Here is a 21,571-nt window from a genome sequence, read left to right as displayed (position 1 = left end):
CGCACTCCTGTGTAGATGTATGATGCCTGGTGGCCGCACTCCTGTGTAGATGTATATTGTCTGGTGCCCGCACTCCTGTGTAGATGTATGATGCCTGGTGGCCGCACTCCTGTGTAGATGTATATTGCCTGATGCCCGCACTCCTGTGTAGATGTATATTGCCTGGTGCCCGCACTCCTGTGTAGATGTATATTGTCTGGTGCCCGCACTCCTGTGTAAATGTATATATTCTGGTGCCCGCACTCCTGTGTAGATGTATATTGCCTGATGCCCGCACTCCTGTGTAGATGTATATATTCTGGTGCCCGCACTCCTGTGTAGATGTATATTGCCCGGTGTCCGCACTCCTGTGTAGATGTATATTGTCTGGTGCCCGCACTCCTGTGTAGATGTATATTGCCCGGTGCCCGCACTCCTGTGTAGATGTATGCGCTGCTCCTCGTCTCCCCGCCAGTGAGTGAGCTGTGGGCAGAGCTGTGGGCAGAGCTGAGGTCGGGGCGGGCCCGGGGTGGAGGCGGTGTCTCAGGAGAGGGGGAGGCGGGGGCCGCTGTTATTGTTGCCGCGCTGAGAGTCGCTGCCGCTGGCTGCCTGGTGTTGGCGGAGGCCGGGAGACAAGAAGAACCGGTCCTTGGACAGTGCTGGTGGCTGGGGCGGGAAGAGAAGGGTCACCGGGGCGGAGAACCCGAGGAGACACTACCGGCGGGGGGAGGGGAGCTCTCCATCAACTTCCTGCCTTGCAAGGATTTGCTTTCCCGGACCTCGCGCTGCCGCCCGCCGTGCAGAGCCCCGGGGAGGTGCAGGAGCCCGCAGCGGCCGCAGGTAACACCCGGCGGGGGGCGGGAGGGCTCCAGGTGTAGCGCCGGCGGCCGCCTCCGTGCAGTGGCGCTAAGTTTGTCCTCTGCAGACACTTGTCTACACGTTACACTGCGTTATGTGAACTCACAAGTGTGACCCGAGTGTATGCAGCCTGGCTGCACAGTCATGGGGCGAGCAGTCACCCGGGGCTTCTAACATCCACATTGACTCATTGGATTTAATGAAGGACTTGATAACCTCAGGGGAGTCTAAGAACCGGCTGTAGTGTGCCATGCTGGGAGTTGTAGTTCCATAACTGCTGGAGTCCTGTCTGCCCTGGGACAAATCAGAAATATCTGAATTCTTCATCTTTATAGCAACGATAATTGTGTCTGATGACATGTGACCCTTAAATCTGCAGATTTGGTTTCTGTACATTTGCGTTTGCGTTCCTGATTTTTGGCTTATTTATTTTTTAACATGAAACCACACCAGATGATGTATGGGAATTGCATTCTTGTTCTTTGTATAGGGCACGATGGGTGTTGGAATATGGTATCATTGGGATGTCCATTGACTTTACTCATCATTCACTTCCCAAATGTTCTTTGGAGGCCTCAAGGCTAATTCTTCTGACTATAGAAACTGGAGACTTGTGACCTCCATCCATTAGTGGGAAGATGTGTGTGTTTTTTTTTTTTTTTTTTTTTTTGGGTTTTGCTCCTGAGTTTGCATCCTTTATGTAACACGTACAGACTGTTTACAGCGCATTGTGCCTGGTGACATGTTTGTACATGATATGACATAGAAGCAGATGCTGTTGTGCATAAATATGGTTCAGCTGTCACCACTAGATTATTCTATGGGGTGATGGATAAACCTGATGATTATGGAAGATGGATGTTTTTTTTTGTAGGGAGATGATCAGGTGTTGTCACTAGTTGCGGTGAACTATGTGCGTAGTAGGAGACTGACATCTGTCCGCTGGTGAGTTGTCACCGCTGTCACTTTACTGTTGTGTTGTGAAGTTGCCTTTGTCCTGCGGAATCACTGCCAACCTGTTTTGGGTGGATCCCAAGCCTTGCAGGCGGCTGGGGTGCTAGTAAATGTTGTTAGTAAGCAGGACGTGGTATATAAACGCACAGCTTGTGGTGTTACATTGTATCAGGCTAACAATCCTGGCAGCTCCATGTGTGATTCATAGAAATACACAGCACTGGAGGGCTCTATTGTTTGCTGCATCCTCCTTCTGTGGGTGTTAGGTATTTGGGGGTTCTTGGGTCCCGAGATTAATAATAAGCAGTGGAGGAAACCTCATGGTGTACAGACAGGGTTCATTTATCTGACGCTATGAAATGCTACAAGGGTCGTATTGGAAATGTCAAGTGTAGACAGAAAGGAATTATTTTTCATCTGAGAATATCAGGGCCATTGCCTTCTTTTAGTTTCTCTGATCGTAATACTTGAGAGAGTCTGAAGGAGATCAGTCATTTGTTCTTCATTGTGAAAAGGAACACTATGTCTGTTTTGCCCTCTTGGAAAGACTTGGAAAATCCGGACTCATGGTTACACAGAGAATAGGGATCAACTGCATGAAAGTGATTGTGAACTGTCCATAAATACAAGATTGAAGCATCTTATCAGTGATACATGACATGGACCACCCCACATCTAATAGTTACCGTTATTTCCATGTTATTGTTTTGCATCAATAAAATGGCATTAACAGTCCAATGGATCCGTTAAAGAAAATCCACTGTGACTATGATAATCTTGTTATATTTGTTATCCCCCTTCCTTCTAAAATCAACCTTTAAAATTATGCTAATGAACCAGAAGGTCATGTTACCAGAGCCCCTCTGTGCTGCAACTTCACAGGCTGTTACACTGTGCAGGAGCACCTCTGCTCTTCCAATGTGTGCTGATATTTCCTGTGCTGCAGTGAGATTACATCAGGTAGAGGAAGGGGGGAACAGAGGAGTAGGGGGAGACGGAATGCTACGGAATGTAGGGGCTCTGGTAATTCTCCCCGGAGCCCTTCTGGATCATTAGCACAATTTTTAGAAGGAAGGAAGCCATGGTTAACAAAGAAGGGTGCCTGGATCTATAAGCAAGTCCCCCTGTTTTATCATACCTGATTTTTGAGGGTTATTGTTTTTCTGTTGCTTAGAAATTAATAGAGGTTTAAGCAGATCAATTAGATTTCTGTTATTATAGTTATAGTGACAGAAGATCAAAACAGAAGTCCAAATACTAGTGTGAAGTGGCTGATCATCTCATGCTCTTAAAGCCAACCCCGACTGAGATCAGATACTAGGGAGAGTCTAGAAATGTGTTTATTGATGATCTGCCACTGGAGCATGATGATGTGTATAATCCATTGTTACTCTATGCAGGGCGGGGAAAAGGCGGACACGGATCATCAAGTTGATTTTGGTGCAAAAACTGATGCATCAGTTACCCATTTTTTTTGTAGTGGTTTTAGTTGCTCTTATACCTCAACACATGATGTTTATGACTTTACTTTGGATTTATTATTCCAGGTTAAGACATTGCATGGATGTAAACGCGTCCTCCGATGACATATGGTAAAATGACCGCATGCAGTTATAGTACTGTTACTCCTATGTCATTGCCCTGGATTTGGATTGTGTTTACTCCGCAGACTGGATCAATTATAACGTTACATATGGCCGTGGCTGACATTTATTAGGGAATTGGATTGCGTATCGACGCGGCTTTCTATTTTAGATGTTCAGATCTCTGATCCATTATAAATACACAATTCTTGACATGTTGCCTGTTGGACCATATTGAATGCAACTTTTCAGGTGTATTTTGTGGACAATAGAGCTTGTTACTTGGGGCTCTTTCACAGTGGCAGTGATTTTCATGGATCCTTTGTTTTCTATGGGTGTTTTTCACTTTTCTGTTGTTTTTTTTTTTGTCCAGCAAATTAATTTGGAAACCTGTCCTGTATTTTTTTCCGTTTCACGGATGTAGATCACTGACAGCGCCTGGTCACCCACATTGTTCCTGTCTGTTTACAAGGGGACAGCACCTCAGCTCTGGCAACTTCCACCCGCCTGGCATGCCCACCCATCCCCTGTCCCAGCGCTTATACAGCCCCCAGCGCACCTATAGATTTTTATTGAATTCCCACAAGAATTTAATGCAATTACTTTGAGGTCTGCTAAGCGAATGTTATATCCAGACAGTCCCCGAGTTACATACAAGAGGGGTTCAGTAGTTTTTTTTTTTTTTCTTAAAATTGTATGTAAGTTGGTACTGTATATTTTATAATTGTAACCCCAGACAGATTGTCTCTGTGACAATTGATTTTTTTAAATGTTGGGTTGTCATTAGAACCAGAATTAACAATAAAGCTTATTTGCAGACACCTTTTATAATTCCTACAGTTTATTATAGCCTAGGGCTAAGTACAGTAAATTACCAACATCCAGAGGACCATTTGTAACTAGGGGTCAGGTGTTCTTAAGTAGGGGACCGCCTGTATAGGCAGATGCCCTGTTTTCAGTCCTCTGTGCATTTACTCTGGGGTGAAATAGAATTGACAAGTAAGAAATATCCTAAACATTGTTAAAAGCCAAATATGCCCGTTATTGGGCTTCATAGGAGAAGTGCCAGCTGATAACTTCCTCCGGGCAGTTGTACAATATCTGTGGGTGTCCCTGCTTCTAGTTTATTCTCTCCCACAGGGGTAGTGGTCAGGGATGCACTTGGTGTTTATACTGGCTATTTATTGGCTTTGTTTCTCAGACCTTTTATTCATTCGCTTTAGCAATCTTGCTACATTGAGTAACCCGTGTGGCTGCTAAAAGTGAGCTCTTCGGAAATTCTTCCCAGACGTCGTAGATTTGATAATTTCTTGTGTGTTGGGGTCGGCTGTAGCACACATTCTCATAAGTCCTGTCTCTTACACATATGAGAATTGAGCCAGGAAAGATAACCAAATGGTTAATGAAATGGGGTAAGTGGCTTTGGTGACATGGAGACATTTTGCTTGTTTGTTAGTTAGGACTTGTGCCGGTGGTATTCATCCAAGTCCATAATGGATTGAATGCTGATATGTTAAATTAAGGGGCATAAATTCAAGTCATGGGATCTGTGAGAAATATAAAATGGGGTCTACTAGTGTGTTGATGGCTTTTAGAAAATACACAAAAAACATTGACTGATATTAAAGGGGTTTTCCCACAAACGGAGATTAATGTAGCAGAACGGTCATGCGCGGCAGTCTGCTCCATTACTCTGAGGGAGCAACGTGGGGTCCAACGGAGGTATGTGGGATCCCAACGGACCCCTTGTTTTCATGATCTGTGGCGGTCTCATCACTGAGACCCCCATTGTTCAGCAACTTAGGCCCTATCCTGTGATTAGGACCTAACTTGTGTTGGTGGGAAAACCCTTTTAAGAAGAGATGAAAACATAATACATTTCAACTAAAAATGTTACAATAAATGATTCAAAACTGATGGAGAATGCTCACTTTTTCCAGCTGAATACAGACTTGGTTTACTGTTATCTGTCGGAATGCAGCCGTATTCCCCTTACAGGTCGCTGACCTTTTCCTTTTTGTTTGAATTGTGAATTTTAGTGAAGTTGGACTCTGGGATGTTTATCCTGTGTTGGGGTTATGCACAAGGTCATTGAAAAATGTGCTACACATCCGTGATTAGACTCCATCATATCCTTGTGCCTCCAAACTAAATATATTCTTATCAACCTGGAAAACCAAACCTTCTATGAGAAAAGTTTGTTTTATTTTGTTTTATAGGGACCTTCCTTAGATATTGTTTTTCTTGAAGATCCATTAAGAAAAGATCCATTAAGAAATGTTTAGGCCAGCAGAACACATGGCGTTTTGAACCCGTTTTTGGGCCGTTTTTAAGCAGTCCGTTAAAGAAACACATGCGTTTTGAAAACGCAAACTTTTTTTTTTTTTAAAGTCTCATCAGTTTTTTCCGCTTTTGTCCGTTTTTAACCAATTGTCATAATTGGGGAAAAAACTGATGCGTTTTCAAAACGTGTGCATTTTTTAACGGGCTGCTAAAAAAACGGCCAAAAACAGGCTCAAAACGCCACGTGTGCCGCACCGGCCTAAGTCAAGTCACAGGTTTCTTTTGTCTGAAGTGGTTTTAAACGCATCTTACCCTGAATACCTGAATGTACCCGAACTATTCTATGTGACGACTACAGTATCTCTCATAGTTTCAGCTGCATTCAGCTACTGCTGTGTGTAAATGTGGCCTTTGGCTCTGTCTGTTCCCAGGCTGCTCCTCCGTTTTGTGATCAGTTTGAGTTGTATGTCTGCAAAATCGATCAGTGTGTCGTCCAGTTTTGCAGATTCATTAGCAATAATAATAATTCCTTTATTTATATAGCCCACACAGATTACGCAGCGCTGCACAGAGTCCCTGTCCCCAATGGGGCTCACAATCTAATCCACCTACCAGTATGTTTTGGAGTGTGGGAGGAACCCGGTGGAAACCCACACAAACACGGAGAGAACATACAAACTTTTTGCAGATGTTGACCCTGGGACAGCAAAGCTGGCAAATGATGCCACTCGCTTGTCCAAACCCCACGTGATTGTGTTAAGTAGCTTATCATCCGCAGATACGACCACACATGGATATTACTTGTGCGGAATCTGTAGTTTATATGGGAAGACCCAAGCTTAGGGCCTTATCCAAGTTCTCTTCTGCCTTCACATGTATCCGTGGAAAACCTTTTCATGTATGTGGAGCCAAAGAAATTAATGTTGGAAAAATACAAAAACAGAGTAAAGCTCGGTTTAAAGCTCGGTTCATGCTCTATGCTGTGCCTTCTAAAGCAGATCGTGTAGTAAGTGCTATTAATGTGGCAGAGTTTCAATTGCCCACTTTACCCTCCATGGCCGTGCTAATAACACGTCTATAAGGCCTTTCTCATCCCATAATAACTTTGTTGATACTATAAAATGCAGCAGAGACTAAAATGGAGGGGAACAAAAATGTCATATTCTCCCTGAAACGTAAATCTATTGTCATCCGTGCCAGTTTTGAGATCTGTGCCCCGGCACGTTCCTTTACATATTACAGATACTTTATTACCGAGCCAGGAACCACTAATAGTTGTGCTGTACGAGGCATTGGACTAATATAAGAAATGGCTGCATTGTGTATTGTTCTCGTGACCCTTGCGGGCCTGTGCGGAGTGTGACGCTCACAATGTAGTTAGTTATCTCTCTTAGGTTTCTCGGCGTGTGGATTCCAGTCATAAATCTAATATGTGCTGCGGTATTAGCGTTATAGATGTGCTGCTGCGCAGGGTTAGCAGGACTTTTGTAAGGAAATGAAGTCGCTTACCTGTCTCTTGGTGACCCGGTGAGTCTGCAGGGACAATCTCTGTGTAATGGAATTGTGTGGCTGAGCAGGAGGGAGGATGCCGCACGGCCTGTAATGAGCTGTCAGGCAGTCTCTTCTGGCATCGGCCTATGAATAATACATCACTGATTTCTGGTGGCTCCTGGGCGCTGCTGTGTACATTTTACTGCTCACATACTCTTTAAACGTTTGTTTACTTGGAGTCCGTCCGCAAAATAATGTTCCACCTTGTTATCTGGAAAGGTCTTGTCAGAAACAACCTCCATAATGATGGCATGCATAAGGGTCGGACCTTTACAGGACCCAGCAGCAGATTTACAATCCACCTGTTGCATCTGGTCAAGCAATATTTTGTTAACTATAAGGCTCCATTCACATTTTTGGGGGTTGGTCATTTATAGGAAACTTTATAGGACCCTAATAACATGGCCCCAGGGGCGTAACTTGAGGGGGTGCAGTGGTTGCGGTTGCACCAGGGCCTAAGAGGGCCCTTATGGTGTCACTTTCCCATAAGACAAGACCATTACTATAAACCATACATTATAGTTGGGTCGCCCGGCACAGACTTTGTACTGGAACCCATCAGTTTCTAGTTACGACACTGCATGGCCCATATTATACTTCACCTGAGTAGAATTTCCTGTACACCTCCAGTGCGGGTCATAAGACCACTGGGCAATAAAACATCATAGGAAATGTGACCCTCCTAACAGTAAGCGGAAAAATGTATCTGGGTGGATATAATATGGGCGACCCGGTTAGGGTCTTCTACTTACCCTGTTAGTTTACTGTGGCCTACCCGTTTAAAACTACTTCTTTAGATCATCTGTATATAGTATCGGCACCCTACCATTCTGACATAAGCCGATGAAGTGCATTAAAACTTTATCATTGACGCCTACAGTTTATAAGTTGCTGGCAACATACAGTTTTCTTCCATCAGACCTGCTATTCTATATGCTGGTCACCTAATATATGCATATTTGTGGGAAGAGTGGGCCCCTTTAACTATGGCCTCCAATTGCTTCCCATTCTAGCCCACAGAGGTAGAGTAAATGGCCGTGACGCAATCCCCACTGAGCTAAGAAGACTGGTTGTGTCCAAGCAACCCACAACAATGCCCGGCTCTCTTGTCACTTGGGTTTTATTTCAGAACTTTGCAGTGGTCCTGGAGAGTCCAGACACTTGAGCATTGTAGCTTGTGTACCAGTAGATGTGAATAGATGTGATTTATTGTATAGGTATAATTGTGTGATATTACTAATAAAAAGACAAAAACGACAACAGAGAGGACGGCGCCTCGTGTGTGATACCGTAGGGTAATGCGTTAGTGTCCAGGTAAGTTTTCGAAGGTGCTCACCTGGTAACCACTTTTAGATAAGCAGCAAGAAAGTCAGAGGGTGAATGCCTTTGTACCTCGTGGATAGCTTCTGGACTGGCCACGTCAGCAGCTCACAACCACTCTAAACATTGGTAACCGAAGGAACCGTTAGCCGAGAAATATGAAAAACGGTAAAAGTGGGGCTTTAACAGGTGCGTTAAAAGATAAAAAGATCTAAAGTCCAGTGGTAACGCGTTTCGGTATTAACCCTTCATCAGACCATAGCTAAAGATAGATGATAATAATAATAATAGAAAGTACATTTGCGTAAATATAATAGAAATAAAATTAAATGAAAGTGTAGACTATAAAAATGTATAAATATACACAGTTGCATAGTAATAACCAAGAGTACAAGGAAATACAAACAAAATATGTATAAGGAGAGATGTGGGAAAACTGATCCAAGTTATATGAGGGATACTGGCAGATGATCAATAAGTACAAACTGATAAAATCTGATCCTTGATTATTCGTACATGGGCAAATAAGAATATAAATGTGTTAAACACAAATGATCAGTAGATGTCATTATTGGGATGTTTCAAGCTAAAATATAAATATGAAAGGTCTATGAAGTTCTGTTATAGTTTTTGATTGGTGGTTAGAAGCTTGTACAGACGTATGGCATGGAATATACTCCTGGAAATTGGTAGAATACCAGTCGGCACTATAACGGGTATAAAGGCATCTCAGGATGAAAAGTCATAGTTTTGTATTAATAACTTAATATCTTGCTATCTTTCCATGTCTGTCTTTGGGCTCTGGCACGCTGCTGCACACCTAGAAGCGACCATTAAATAATCTTTATTCTCAACTTGTTTTTGAGAGACAATGTAAACAGTCTCTCCGCAAAGCCTGATTAACTGTGTCCACATGGCCTTAGAGGGGATTAGCCAACCCTGCTGCTCTGCAAGCCAGATAAATGGCCTGGTATCCGAGCTGCCAGCACTCCTGCACTTCTCACATCTTCCTTTTCAGATGTATGTCTGTGATCTGCCTGGCTTTACCCACAGAGATTCCTGGCATGGTGAGAGTTAAAGCCTCGGTAGATGGAGATCACCGTAAACTTCCATGGCCCTAAAAAGTTGATTGTACTGTTGACTATTCTGGACATCCAAAAAAAGACTTTCTTAGTGGCTTGTCCCAAGATTCTATGATTTCTGCTATCCAGAGGGGTCCTATTAACTCAAATGAATTGACCCATGTTGCTCCATACACAAACAACCTCTGGCTACTGTATGGCAGGGGAGCATGCTTGACTGGATCCCCCTCCCTTACCGGTGGAATGGGACTCCATTCTCCATCCTAGCAGTTTGGATAGGCATATGATTCATCTCCATTAGCTCCAGAGGGGAATATCAATTGGTGCGAGAGTCTCTCAGTCCTCTCTGGTAAGTTATGTGTAAATTGACTCTGGAGTAGCCAGATTTGATGTAGACAGCTAGCTCATTTCTTTCACTGCCTCTGATCTTATTAATAGATTATGTGTAAGAAGTTGATTGCAATGGACATAAGCACTTTATGACCATCTCTTCTGCATAACACAACAAGCAGATTAAGGCCTCATGCACAAAACGGTGTGCAGACCCGGACCAGAACCTGGGCATAGCACATGGCGGGTGGAGAAGAGACCCTGTCCTTAAATAAGGTAAGACTCAGCCCTCCCCTCCCCTCTCCATAGAAAGCTGAGTGGACTCCTAACTTGGTCACGGCGCGGTGAGACACTGTGTGCTCTGTGGCTGCGAGTTGCGTGGCCAGATGACAGGCCACCATACGCCCGTGTGCATGGGGACATGGTCATTTGTAGCTCGTACGTGGGTTACTGTGCTCTGTGATTTGAACCTCGTATTCTGAAAGTTTTGGAAACAACATCGGAATAATGCTGGGCACTGTGGTGTAGTGATCACTCCCTTTTTAAGAGTTACTCTGTCCTATAATCCTTCCTTGATGTGGGGAATTTTGAGTTTCTTGCTAATGGACTACAGTGTATGCAAAGCTGGACATAAGTGTGTGCATTTTACAGAGAAGTAGTCTCCTCTCATGACACGTCACATAAGTTGAACTGCATATACCCATGGGTAGCAATGGCGTAACTCGGAGAGACAGGGCCCCCTAGCAGGCTACTGCATGGGGACCCCATTCCCACTTAAAAAATATACATATTAGTATACTCGCACATGCCAGTTACAATCACATATAAATACACTCACATGCACACACAGCATATACATACAGTGCCATATGCAACATACTCACATACAGTGTATACAGATACTGTATATATACATCACAATATACGTTATATACATATTATGCTGGACAATGTGCAGTACGATATAGAAATAAAGGTGCACATCCTCCATTATTGTGTCAGGTCGGATGACGGGGGGCCCCCTAACACTGCTGGCCCCATAGCGGCTGCTAGAGTTGTAGTTACGCCCCTGGCGGCTAGTTGGATGCTGGTATCTGGCCTGACCCGATTACTGACAAGAGGCTCTTAGTTTCTTAGCTTCCTTTACCTAAGGCCTCATGGACATTGATTTTGGACATGCGCTAGCTGTAGTCTCATTCACACAGCCATCCCCGTTTTTATTTTCTATGGCCTTTTTTGCATAGCTGTGTTTTCCACGGCCCTGTGTATGATCCAGCTGTGGGGGTCCTATTCCTGCTGAGTATTTGTCTTTCCCTGTCCTTTTCTATGGTCACCAGCAAGACCTGCTGTTTGCAGATAATGCACATGTTCAATCAATATTGCTTCATATGATATTTGGGCTGAGCATGCTGTTACTATTGACACCGGTAACTAAAAATACAAGCTGTGACTTGCCATATAATTCACAGGCGATCCACGGAGGACCAGGAAGTGTGGAAATGGAAAATGGTGGAGGAAGCAATATGTTTTATATATTCTTTTAATTGGCATCAACATTTTAAAGAGTTTTTGAATTTTTATTGACCAGATGACTTTACACCTCCCAATGATATGGCCTAAAATATAGTACGGGGGAACACGTGTATTTCTCTGTATCTGCACCTTTTGACGGTTGTCTTCACATTAAACTGCATCTATTTTTTTTCTGCATATACCCAAGTAATATTGATGGTTGCTGGCGGTAAGGGGTCCTTGACCTGCAGTGTGAACTCTTCAAATGTTTTTTTTTTTACAATACATTTTTTTTCTATCCAATAATTATTTCAATCTAATTATAGTGTATGTACAGAAGGAGGTGTAGTTTGTATTATGGGAATTTATGTGCTGTAAAAGAGTTTGTTATGGAGCCTTGGTCCATTGTGTTTTTTTTTTTTTGTTTGTGGTGGTGGGGGGGGATACATAGGCTCAACCTCCAAAGGGTCAGATTTATCACTTTTTTTGGTGTGTATGTTGGTTTGTATTTGGGCACATTTTGGATTTTGCATGTTTATTTGTGTATTTTTTTTTATATATACAAGGTAGTCCCCGGGTTACGTACAAGATGGGTTCCATAGGTTTGTTCTGAAGTTGAATTTGTATGCAAGTCGAAACTGTATATTTTATAATTGTAGATCCAGACAAAAAGATTTTTTGCCCCAGTGACAATTGGTTTTTCAAAATGTTTTGCTGTAATGAGACCAAGGATTATCAATAAAGCTTCATCCAGAGAGTTTCGCCAAAGGTCACAGTGGGCAGAGGGGTCAGTCTTTAACTAGGGGTCGTCTGTAAGTCCGGTGTACTTAAGTAAAATTAGCCACTTATGCCTAGTCTAAGTTTAATTCATGTAGGTGTTGATTTGGTGTAACATTGTGTTATATATTTATTAGATGTGATTTCGCATTTTTACGCAAAGCCATTCCAGCTGCTGGCATAGAAATAAATGTTACATTTTTTTTTAATTGCGATGATGTTCAGAAAAAAAAAACACACAATCCAGCTAAGACAATACCATAAGCATGACCTTAACGTTTAACAAAGAAAAGATAACGATAGTGAAATGGCTGAGGACGGACTAAGAAAAAAAAGACAACTTGAAACCATAGAACATTCCATCATGATACATCATGAAGAGTCTTATTGCATGTCTTAGGTCCCTGATAGAGTTGAGTTTGGGATTTGCTGGACAGAAGCGGAAACCTAGGAATGCCTCTGAATCTGGGATGGTGACATGTATGGCACTGAAATATACATTGTGCAGCTGAGTAGACGAGACTTGGTAAGGCAAGCGTATAGAAAAGAGCAATAGTTTATCATGTACATAATTAAAAATGACTGATGGGTGTAAGCAACAATCCGCAACTGAACTGTTATGTATATTAGAGAAGTGACGGGATATACCGGTAGTCTGTTGCTAAAGTGGATGTGATGAGCTGATGACATTGTGTTAAAATGAATCCAAGAGATTTTATATTCTCACAATCCAAACATACGTTGATCATATCTATCCTATACTATAGAAAAGAGTCAGTCATAACCCTAGAAGATAGTTGGTGGAGGTGAATAACGGCACATTTTTTGGCACGTTGACCCCTTGTCTTACTGCAAATAACTGTACATATGTGTATGACTGTTATACATTATTATACAATATATTATTCACCTGAGGTCTCTTACTAAACACGACTATTGTCTAAGTTTAGACTATTGTCTTTTATGGCAGTAGTAGATGTGTTGCTATTGTGCCTGGATATTATGTGAAGAAGCTCATTTGCTTTTATAGAAGTCAACAGACTAATTTCCATGTAAAAGCTGTGCAAAGTTGCTAATAAAAAATGTAATGTCGCTTACGTTATTTCACACGTTGCAAAGTGTCTTGTCCTTAATAGTCCTTCTGTGTGTTTTTTTTTTTTTTTTTTTTCCCTGATAAAATAATCTTTCCACTTCCTTACTAATTTATACTGAAATGCTCCTGATAATGTGCCTTGAATCATTTACGGAGCGAGAGTTCTGCGGCCTGTAAAATATGCAGCGTCGGACCAATTAAATTAAAGGCAACCTGTTTTATTTGTGCATTGAAATGGATGTCTTGCACTTCCAGCCCGGAATATGCTAACCAGGCTTTTGTTATCCTCGAGACCAATTTGGTGCTCCCTCTACCATCGTTTATAGCGGAGACTAAAGGAATTTTCCAGTTTTGTATCATTAAAGTTTTATTGAAATGAGCATATTACATGCTCAGTTTTTTAGTAAAAGCCCTTCTACAGGGCTTCTCCCTAAACAGAATTGGTTGCATAAAGCAATTTCATGCAACAAGTGCATGAAAATAATCTGACAGCACTGGGATGCCACATCCGTTTTTCCTGCACCAGTCGGTGCAGACGGTGTGACGGGAGTCATTAACTATGCTTTGGAGCCGGAGTCTGTGGTGCTCTGTTAACACCCCCAAAGCTCTTCAGGTTGGTTTGCATTTTATTTTCTTTTTTGTCTGCAGCTAAACGAACATAAACATTGATAAAATAGGCATTCCTGGATTAGTAAATTTCTGACCTATCAAGAGGTAGTCGTAATTTTAATTTGGTGGGCGGTGATTTTGTGATTTTTTTTTTTTTTTTTTTTTAAGTGACATGTTACTTATTTTATTGCACAATTTTTTTTTTCTCCCTGTTGATCCCATGCACAATGTTAAGATATGAAAAAAGAAAATCTGCAGCGCGATATCAGAAGGAAAACTGATGAATAAAAGAAACAACAAACAAAACAAATGTAAGCTTAAAGCGACATAGTAGTAGACATAGTAGTTTGTGCAAGTTTAATTCACATTACCTCTGCCAGCAGCATGTTGTGAGTCTCCGTGTGTGCCTGTGTCAGTCTCCTCTCCGGCACCCTTTCTGTCATATGCACTGAGCAGGCAGGGGAGGGAGGGGGATGGTGTGGAGGAGAGGAGTAATGTATGAGGAGACACAGGCACATACAGGCTGTAGCTGCCCATCCCCTGGGACTCGCCACATGCTGCTGACAGGGAGCCAGGTAATGTGAATTAAACTTGGTTTTGAAATGATTCAGAATGGTGGAAAAAGGTATTTTTAAAATCGGCATAGCATAGACTATTGGAACCTGTCACCGGCTAAAAATGACATTTGTGAAAAATCTCCTCACTGCTGTCTTCACACATTGCCCATAAACAATCATGATGATAGTACAGCAATGTTGTCTGAAAGCTTTGCATTGGTTCCCTGCTGCAAACTAGGATGCTTGGAGTCCCGTTCCCAGCACAGTGTTTGGTCTGTGAAATCCGGCTACTACCAAGTCCAGGATTCATGGCAGTTGCACATCTTATGTTTTTTAAGCCTGTTGCCCATGAGCGAGTTTGTACCTGGATGAACTGTTTACGTTCTGTAGGTATATCGCTACGGTATTATAATACACCTGTTTAACCCCTTAACGCTCTGCGCCGTAGCTCTACGGCGCAGAGGTATAAGGGATGTATGAAGAGGGCTCACGGGCTGAGTCCTCTTCATACAAAGGTGGGGGTTTTTGCATAATGCACAAAACCCCCACCGCTAATAACCGCGGTCGGTGCTTGCACCGATCGCGGCTATTAACCCCTTCAACGCCGCCGGCAAAGTCGCCGGCGGCGTTTAAAAGACGGCGGCGCGCGGGCGCCGCCATCTTTTTTCCGATCGCCACGCCCCCGAACGTCATCGGGGTGCGGCGACCGGTTGCCATGGTAGCCTCGTGTCTTCTTTTGACACGAGGCTATCTGGCAGCTGCAGATTCGTTACAATGAGCCAGTGGCTCATTGTAATGAATGTGCTGCAAAAATGCCATATATTGCAATACAGAAGTATTGCAGTATATGGTAGGAGCGATCTGACTATCTAGGGTTAATGTACCCTAGAGGGTCTAAAAGATAGTGAAAAAAAAAAATAAAAAAAAAAGTTTAAAAAATAAAAAAAATTAATAAAATATTAAAAGTTCAAATCACCCCCCTTTCCCTAGAACGGATATAAAACATAATAAACAGTAAAAATCACAAACATATTAGGTATCTCCGCGTCCCAAAATGTCCGATCTATCAAAATATTAAAACGGTTACAGGCGGCGGTGACCTCCGAGGCGGGAAATGGCGCCCAAATGTCCGAAATGCGACTTTTACACCTTTTTACATAACATAAAAAATGAAATAAAAAATGATCAAAATGTCGCACAGACCTCAAAATGGTAGCAATGAAAACGTCGCCTCATTTCGCAAAAAATGACCCTTCACACATCTCTGTCCGCCAAAGTATGAAAAAGTTATTAGCGTCAGAAGATGGCAAAATTTTTTTTTCTTTTTTGTACACATTCGTTTAATTTTTGAAAATGTATTAAAACACAATAAAACCTATATAAATTTGGTATCACCGCGATCGCACCGAACCAAAGAATAAAGTAGGCGTATTATTTGGAGCGAAGAGTGAAAGTCGTAAAAACTGAGCCCACAAGAACGTGACGCACGTGCGTTTTTTTTTCAATTTTTCCACATTTGGAATTTTTTTTCAGCTTCGCAGTACACGGCATGTTAAAATAAATAACATTACGGGAAAGTAAAATTTGTTACGCACAAAATAAGCCCTCACACAGGTCTGTACACGGAAAAATGAAAAAGTTATGGATTTTTGAAGTTGGAGAGCGAGAAAAGAGCCGGAAAACCCTCCGTCCTTAAGGGGTTAAAGGGATACATTTTCTGTGCCCATCATGCATTGACGACAATTTGTATTGTGTGGGTGTTGAAGAGGAGCCCATAAAGTAAATCTAGTCGCTTCACATTTACTACTATGAACTTGTGCTACTTCTGACAAAATATTAGTTTTTATAGATTGTTGTATTCGGAAGAGGCATGGCACGTATCTGCCACATTGTTGCACCTTGTTCTATCACATTTCTCCTCTGTGCACGTACAATCACACAACTTCATCATATTATTTATCTGTCTCTCTACTTTACATCTCTCTATTCAATACAATGGATTGCATCAGATAAATAAACCTTGAGGCAAGGGAGAAATTACCCAGCATCACTGGAGGCTGCTCCTTCCCCCACCATGCAGTGGATTGATTCCTTCTATTGCTGAGATCCTGTATTTGGATAATTTGCTGGACTCAATGAAAAACCACAGCAATTACTACTTGCTTTGTTAACCTTTGTAGGCATGAAGTGCTAAAGGAAAGCAGTACCGGTACTTTGTACACGCGGTCCGGGCAGGAGAAGCCGAGCTGATTGTACATAGTGTCTTATATGAAAGCAGCATGTTATAGAGCAGGGGGTGATGAGTAGACTGTACATAGTGTACTATATGCAGTAGTGATGGGTCGTTCACAAAGAGCCTGCTCATTTGCGTAAACAATGGGAGTCGGTTCACTGCAGGGAGCCGATAGCTCACTTGACCATGTCCCCTTTTAACCCAATAAAATCTAGTTAGGAGTAGAGAGGGTGACTGGCTGGACTGAGTCTCCCTATTATGCATTTAATAGGGAGCCGTTCAGGAGGTAAAGAGAGTCGGCTCTTCTTAGTAAGTGTAGCCTAATGATCCAGCTCATTAAGAAGAGCCGGACTTCCTATCACTAGTATGCAAATAGAAGGTTAATAGAGGAGGAGCTGAGCAATTTTATCATAGTGTCCTATATGTAAGTAGCCTGTTATAGAGCAGAAGGAGCCTAGTAGATTGCAGTAGTGTCCTGTCTGCATGCAGCATGTTATATAGTGCGGAAGATTCTGAGCCTATTGTATACAGGTGTGCTCAGCATCTCCTGCTCTATAGCATGCTGTCTACATGTAGGTTGCTACCTGAAGGATGCATCTTTTGGATAGAGGCCGGTGGTTAGTTAGATTATGGACATGTACATAATTGAAGTGAGATCTGGACGCTGTTAAGTTGCTCGATAAGATATTGATAACTTATTATTAGGTCAATTTCTGCTGACAAGTTCCTGTTAATGTATTTTTCTTTCTTATGGTTGACATGCTTGTGGTGTTCTTCTTCATTGAGGATTCTTTTTAATTAGCGATAACCAGACTGTTTCTTTTTAAGAACTAATGTATTTGTTGTTACGTTGCTGGTCCTGCGGTTTCGTATGTGGTTACAGTTAAGTGGAACAATTGGGTTTATGGGCAGGTCATTGCAGTGCGATGCATAGTGGTTTGCTTATCCTCTAGGGACCTTCATAACAGAAAGAAAGAACTGTCCCAAACAGAATTTAAAGCGAACCTGTCACCAGGAATGTCATTTTTAGCTGGTGACGGGTTCCAATATCCTGTGCTATGCTGATTATAATTATGCCTTTGTCAGCATTCTGAATTATTTCAGTACCGGTAGTTTATAATTTATTTTGCATTACATGGCTCCCTGCCAGCAGTGTGTGCTGGGTCCCATGGGAGGGGCAGCTTCAGCCTGTGTGTGCTTGTGTTAGTCTCCTCTCCACCACACTCTTGCAGCTCCCTCTCCTTTTCCTGTCATGTGCATTGAGCAGGCGAGGAAGCGAGCAAGCATCAATAAGGAGACGCAGGCTGCTGTTGCCCCCCAGGACTCGCCAGAGACTGCTGGCAGTTAATGTGAAATAAACAATTATAAAGTATTGAAATGATCCGGAATGCTGACAGATATTTTAAGATCATCCCAGCATAAACTATTGAAACCTGTCATCAGCTAAAAATGACATTTCTGCAGACAGGTTTGCTTTAAGTTAATGCACTTAGTTGTAGGTCGTATATATTTAGTAATATAATATTTGTTTTCTATTTTGTATTCTGATATTTAACAGAATTCCATCAATATTTGATATTGAACTTAAAGGGGGTTTTCCCCACAAAGAAAAGTTTGCCCTCGGTCTATCCAGCGGATAGAGCCTAATCTTAGTTTGTGGGAAAACCCCTTTAAAGGAACAGGCAGATGAGAAAAGGCGTAAAGTGTTGATTAGTGCAGAGCTTGGGGCACTCAATTCAAACATGATGAGACGGCTAGAGTGGCATGGTACATGTTTTCCTATTTGGTGAGTTAAGTAGGGATTTTGGCCATCAGATCTCCCTACTGATCAGACCTTTTGTGAATAAGTGATGAGTTTCAATGTTGGTACAACCCCAAAATCTCTCCTTTGGAAACTGTCTGGATGGATATATAATGTCCTCATGCTGGGATCGTTGTTCCCCATGGGAACATTTCATTGCATTTTTTTTTTTTTTCCTAAATGGAAACTGTTCCTTGAAGGGATATTTGGTTGCATTTTTGTGCTCCACCACCCCCTCCCTTGTCTGCGAGATTCCTGCAGTGATATATACACTGTGCTGTAGTGTTCCATTTGGAACAAAGGAAAGGCATGTGCTTCAGGGGAGCTCATTTCATCTTTTGTTCCACCTATGCACATTTGGATTCAAAGCCTATCGCTCTCCTGCTTTTTTCCATGGCTCACTCGCTCTCTGTGGCTTGGAAAAAAAAAACAGGCAGGCAAAAACAGAGGTCACCTTTTTTGTTTTTCTGGTCATGTGTCCAAAATAGGGGACGTTCGGGTGGCGTATTTTGTCTGATTTAGGAGAGACCGTGTATTTTTGCTCTTCTTTTGCATTAACCCTCCTTTCGTCTTTGCCTTACATATAGTATGCTGTGTTTGCAAAGTGCTTTTTCTTTCAGCTAGCGAAGTGCATAATGCACATTATCTATATTGCTCTGCTATATTGGCTCATTACAGTGATAGAGCAGATCCCAGGCTGTTGCATCATGCCGTTCAGAATATTTCCACGCAGAATCCATTCCCCATAATGTCCGCAGTGCTGTTAGAGTCACATTTGACATCTCAAGAGCTTAGAAAAAGCATGGCATTATCCTGAAATGCATCTCCCTGGGACGAGTACTTAATCTCCTGGTAATGGCATTGATTTCATTGGTTTGTCTGCATAATGCTGGTTGCTTTTTGCTATTTTGTGTTCATATACTTTGTGTGGCTATGGGTAATCACGGATGAAATTATAATCTACTTCTCCTCTGGTGTAGAGTTTTGTATCCATCAAGTGAAGGTTAATAGGTGTTTGGAATACCAGAAAATTCTGCGATTTTGCTCCATTCCCTGTGATATTCACGAAGACGTGTCGTAACATATCTTGACTGGACTGAGTTGTTTTGCTGAAAGAACGATTAAAATTATGGTAATGAGGCTCTGGAGCTACTGTGGCTGCCCTGGTGCTCTCCTCACCCGAATTATGCACTGCTGCAGCCTTGTCTCACCCAGCTTAAGCCAAGAATAAGTCATAAATGTGTTGTCCCTGACAGGCAGAAGAAATCAATTGCTGCAACATCCTCAAGCTGCTATGTATGAGTCATCCAGCTCAGGTTGATTAGTCCTGTCTGGACAGTTGTGCCAGCTCCTTTATACACGGCACCCAGCTTTCCCAAGGTCCTGAATTTTATTGTTTTTTTTTTAGCTAAACCACTTAGTGCAGGGATTGAACAAGATATTTTTCAGTATCAGTGTAGTTAAACCATTCTCAAGATATGGTTGGTTCATAATGCATCAAATCAAATTGTAGATTTCCTTTAAGTGATTACAGCCCATTACATGACGGTGACAGTATGGCTTATACAAAGTTCTACTTTGAAAGAAGTCGCTGATCAACTGAGTGCCGTGGCCCCTGCATACAATTAATCCACAAAGTTGAATGGAGTTGAATCTCCTCATATTTAATATTATAATGGCCTGTCCTTAATAGTGATGAATATTGCAATTACAGTGAATCCCTCTAAGGTGCGCATAAACTTGAGTTGAATCCTGATCAAGCTAAAAATTTTGGTTCGATTGGCCAACAATGTTTACAGTGGAGACTCTAATTTCCCTTAGGCTAGATGTCATGGAAGCATAAAGTATTTTTTTCAAGGGGACTGAGCGGATGCTAATTATTATTAAACTTTAATTTGTTCTTTGGTAATACACATAGTTTATCAGTTTTTAGAAAAAGTCCAACCTATAAGAATTAAACAAATGTGTCCCCCCCCCATAACCTGTGATATTTGTTTCCAAGAATGGCATCCAAGTGTAGAGAATGCCCCCTGTCTATGGTGATGGTAGAACCTCCTCTCCTCTAGGTGTGGAGGATGCCCTCTGTCTATGGTGATGGTAGAACCTCCTCTCCTCTGGGTGTGGAGGATGCCCTCTGTCTATGGTGATGGTAAAACCACCTCTCCTCTAGGTGTGGAGGATGCCCCCTGTCTATGGCGATGGTAGAACCTCCTCTCTTCTAGGTGTAGAGGATGCCCCCTTTCTATGGTGATGGAAGAACTGCCTCTCCTCTAGGTGTAGAGGATGCCCCCTGTCTATGGTGATGGAAGAACTGCCTCTCCTCTGGGTGTAGAGGATGCCCCCTGTCTATAGTGATGGTAGAACCATTTCTCCTCTAGGTGTAGAGGATGCCCCCTGTCTATGGTGATGGTAGAACTTCCTCTCCTCTAGGTGTAGAGGATGCCCCTGTCTATGGTGATGGTAGAACCTCCTCTCCTCTAGGTGTAGAGGATGCCCCGTGTCTATGGTGATGGTAGAATCACCTCTCCTCTAGGTGTAGGGGATGCCCCCTGTCTATGGTGATGGTAGAACTTCCTCTCCTCTAGGTGTAGAGGATGCCCCTGTCTATGGTGATGGTAGAACCTCCTCTCCTCTAGGTGTAGAGGATGCCCCGTGTCTATGGTGATGGTAGAATCACCTCTCCTCTAGGTGTAGGGGATGCCCCCTGTCTATGGTGATGGTAGAACCTCCTCTCCTCTAGGTGTAGAGGATGCCCCATGTCTATGGTGATGGTAGAGCCTCCTCTCCTCTAGGTGTAGAGGATGCCCCATGTCTATGGTGATGGTAGAACCTCCTCTCCTCTAGGTGTAGGGGATGCCCCCTGTCTATGGTGATGGTAGAACCTCCTCTCCTCTAGGTGTAGGGGATGCCCCCTGTCTATGGTGATGGTAGAACCTCCTCTCCTCTAGGTGTAGAGGATGCCCCATGTCTATGGTGATGGTAGAACCTCCTCTCCTCTAGGTGTAGAGGATGCCCCCTGTCTATGGTAATGGTAGAACCGCCTCTCCTC

The 21,571-nt window shown here is 42.7% G+C and overlaps 1 protein-coding gene across 2 annotated transcripts in view; it reads left to right on the top strand.

The window, feature by feature from the left end:
• The first annotated feature begins 540 nt into the window (after window positions 1-540).
• The window catches only part of NDST2 (N-deacetylase and N-sulfotransferase 2), a 90,036-nt gene continuing 69,005 nt past the window's right edge, over window positions 541-21,571 (top strand). The window contains exon 1 of one of the 2 annotated variants that reach the window (XM_072130158.1): window positions 541-819. The gene's annotated coding sequence lies outside the window, so the exon portion shown is untranslated. Of the gene's footprint in view, window positions 820-10,108; window positions 10,217-21,571 lie in introns of those variants that run through there. The other variant, XM_072130159.1, reaches the window with a different exon arrangement.

This window comes from Engystomops pustulosus, chromosome 11 (genome assembly GCF_040894005.1).
Source record: "Engystomops pustulosus chromosome 11, aEngPut4.maternal, whole genome shotgun sequence".
In the NCBI taxonomy this organism is placed as follows: domain Eukaryota; kingdom Metazoa; phylum Chordata; class Amphibia; order Anura; family Leptodactylidae; genus Engystomops; species Engystomops pustulosus.
The sequence above is the reverse complement of the archived record's forward strand: the minus strand, read 5'-3'. Positions and strand labels throughout refer to the sequence as shown.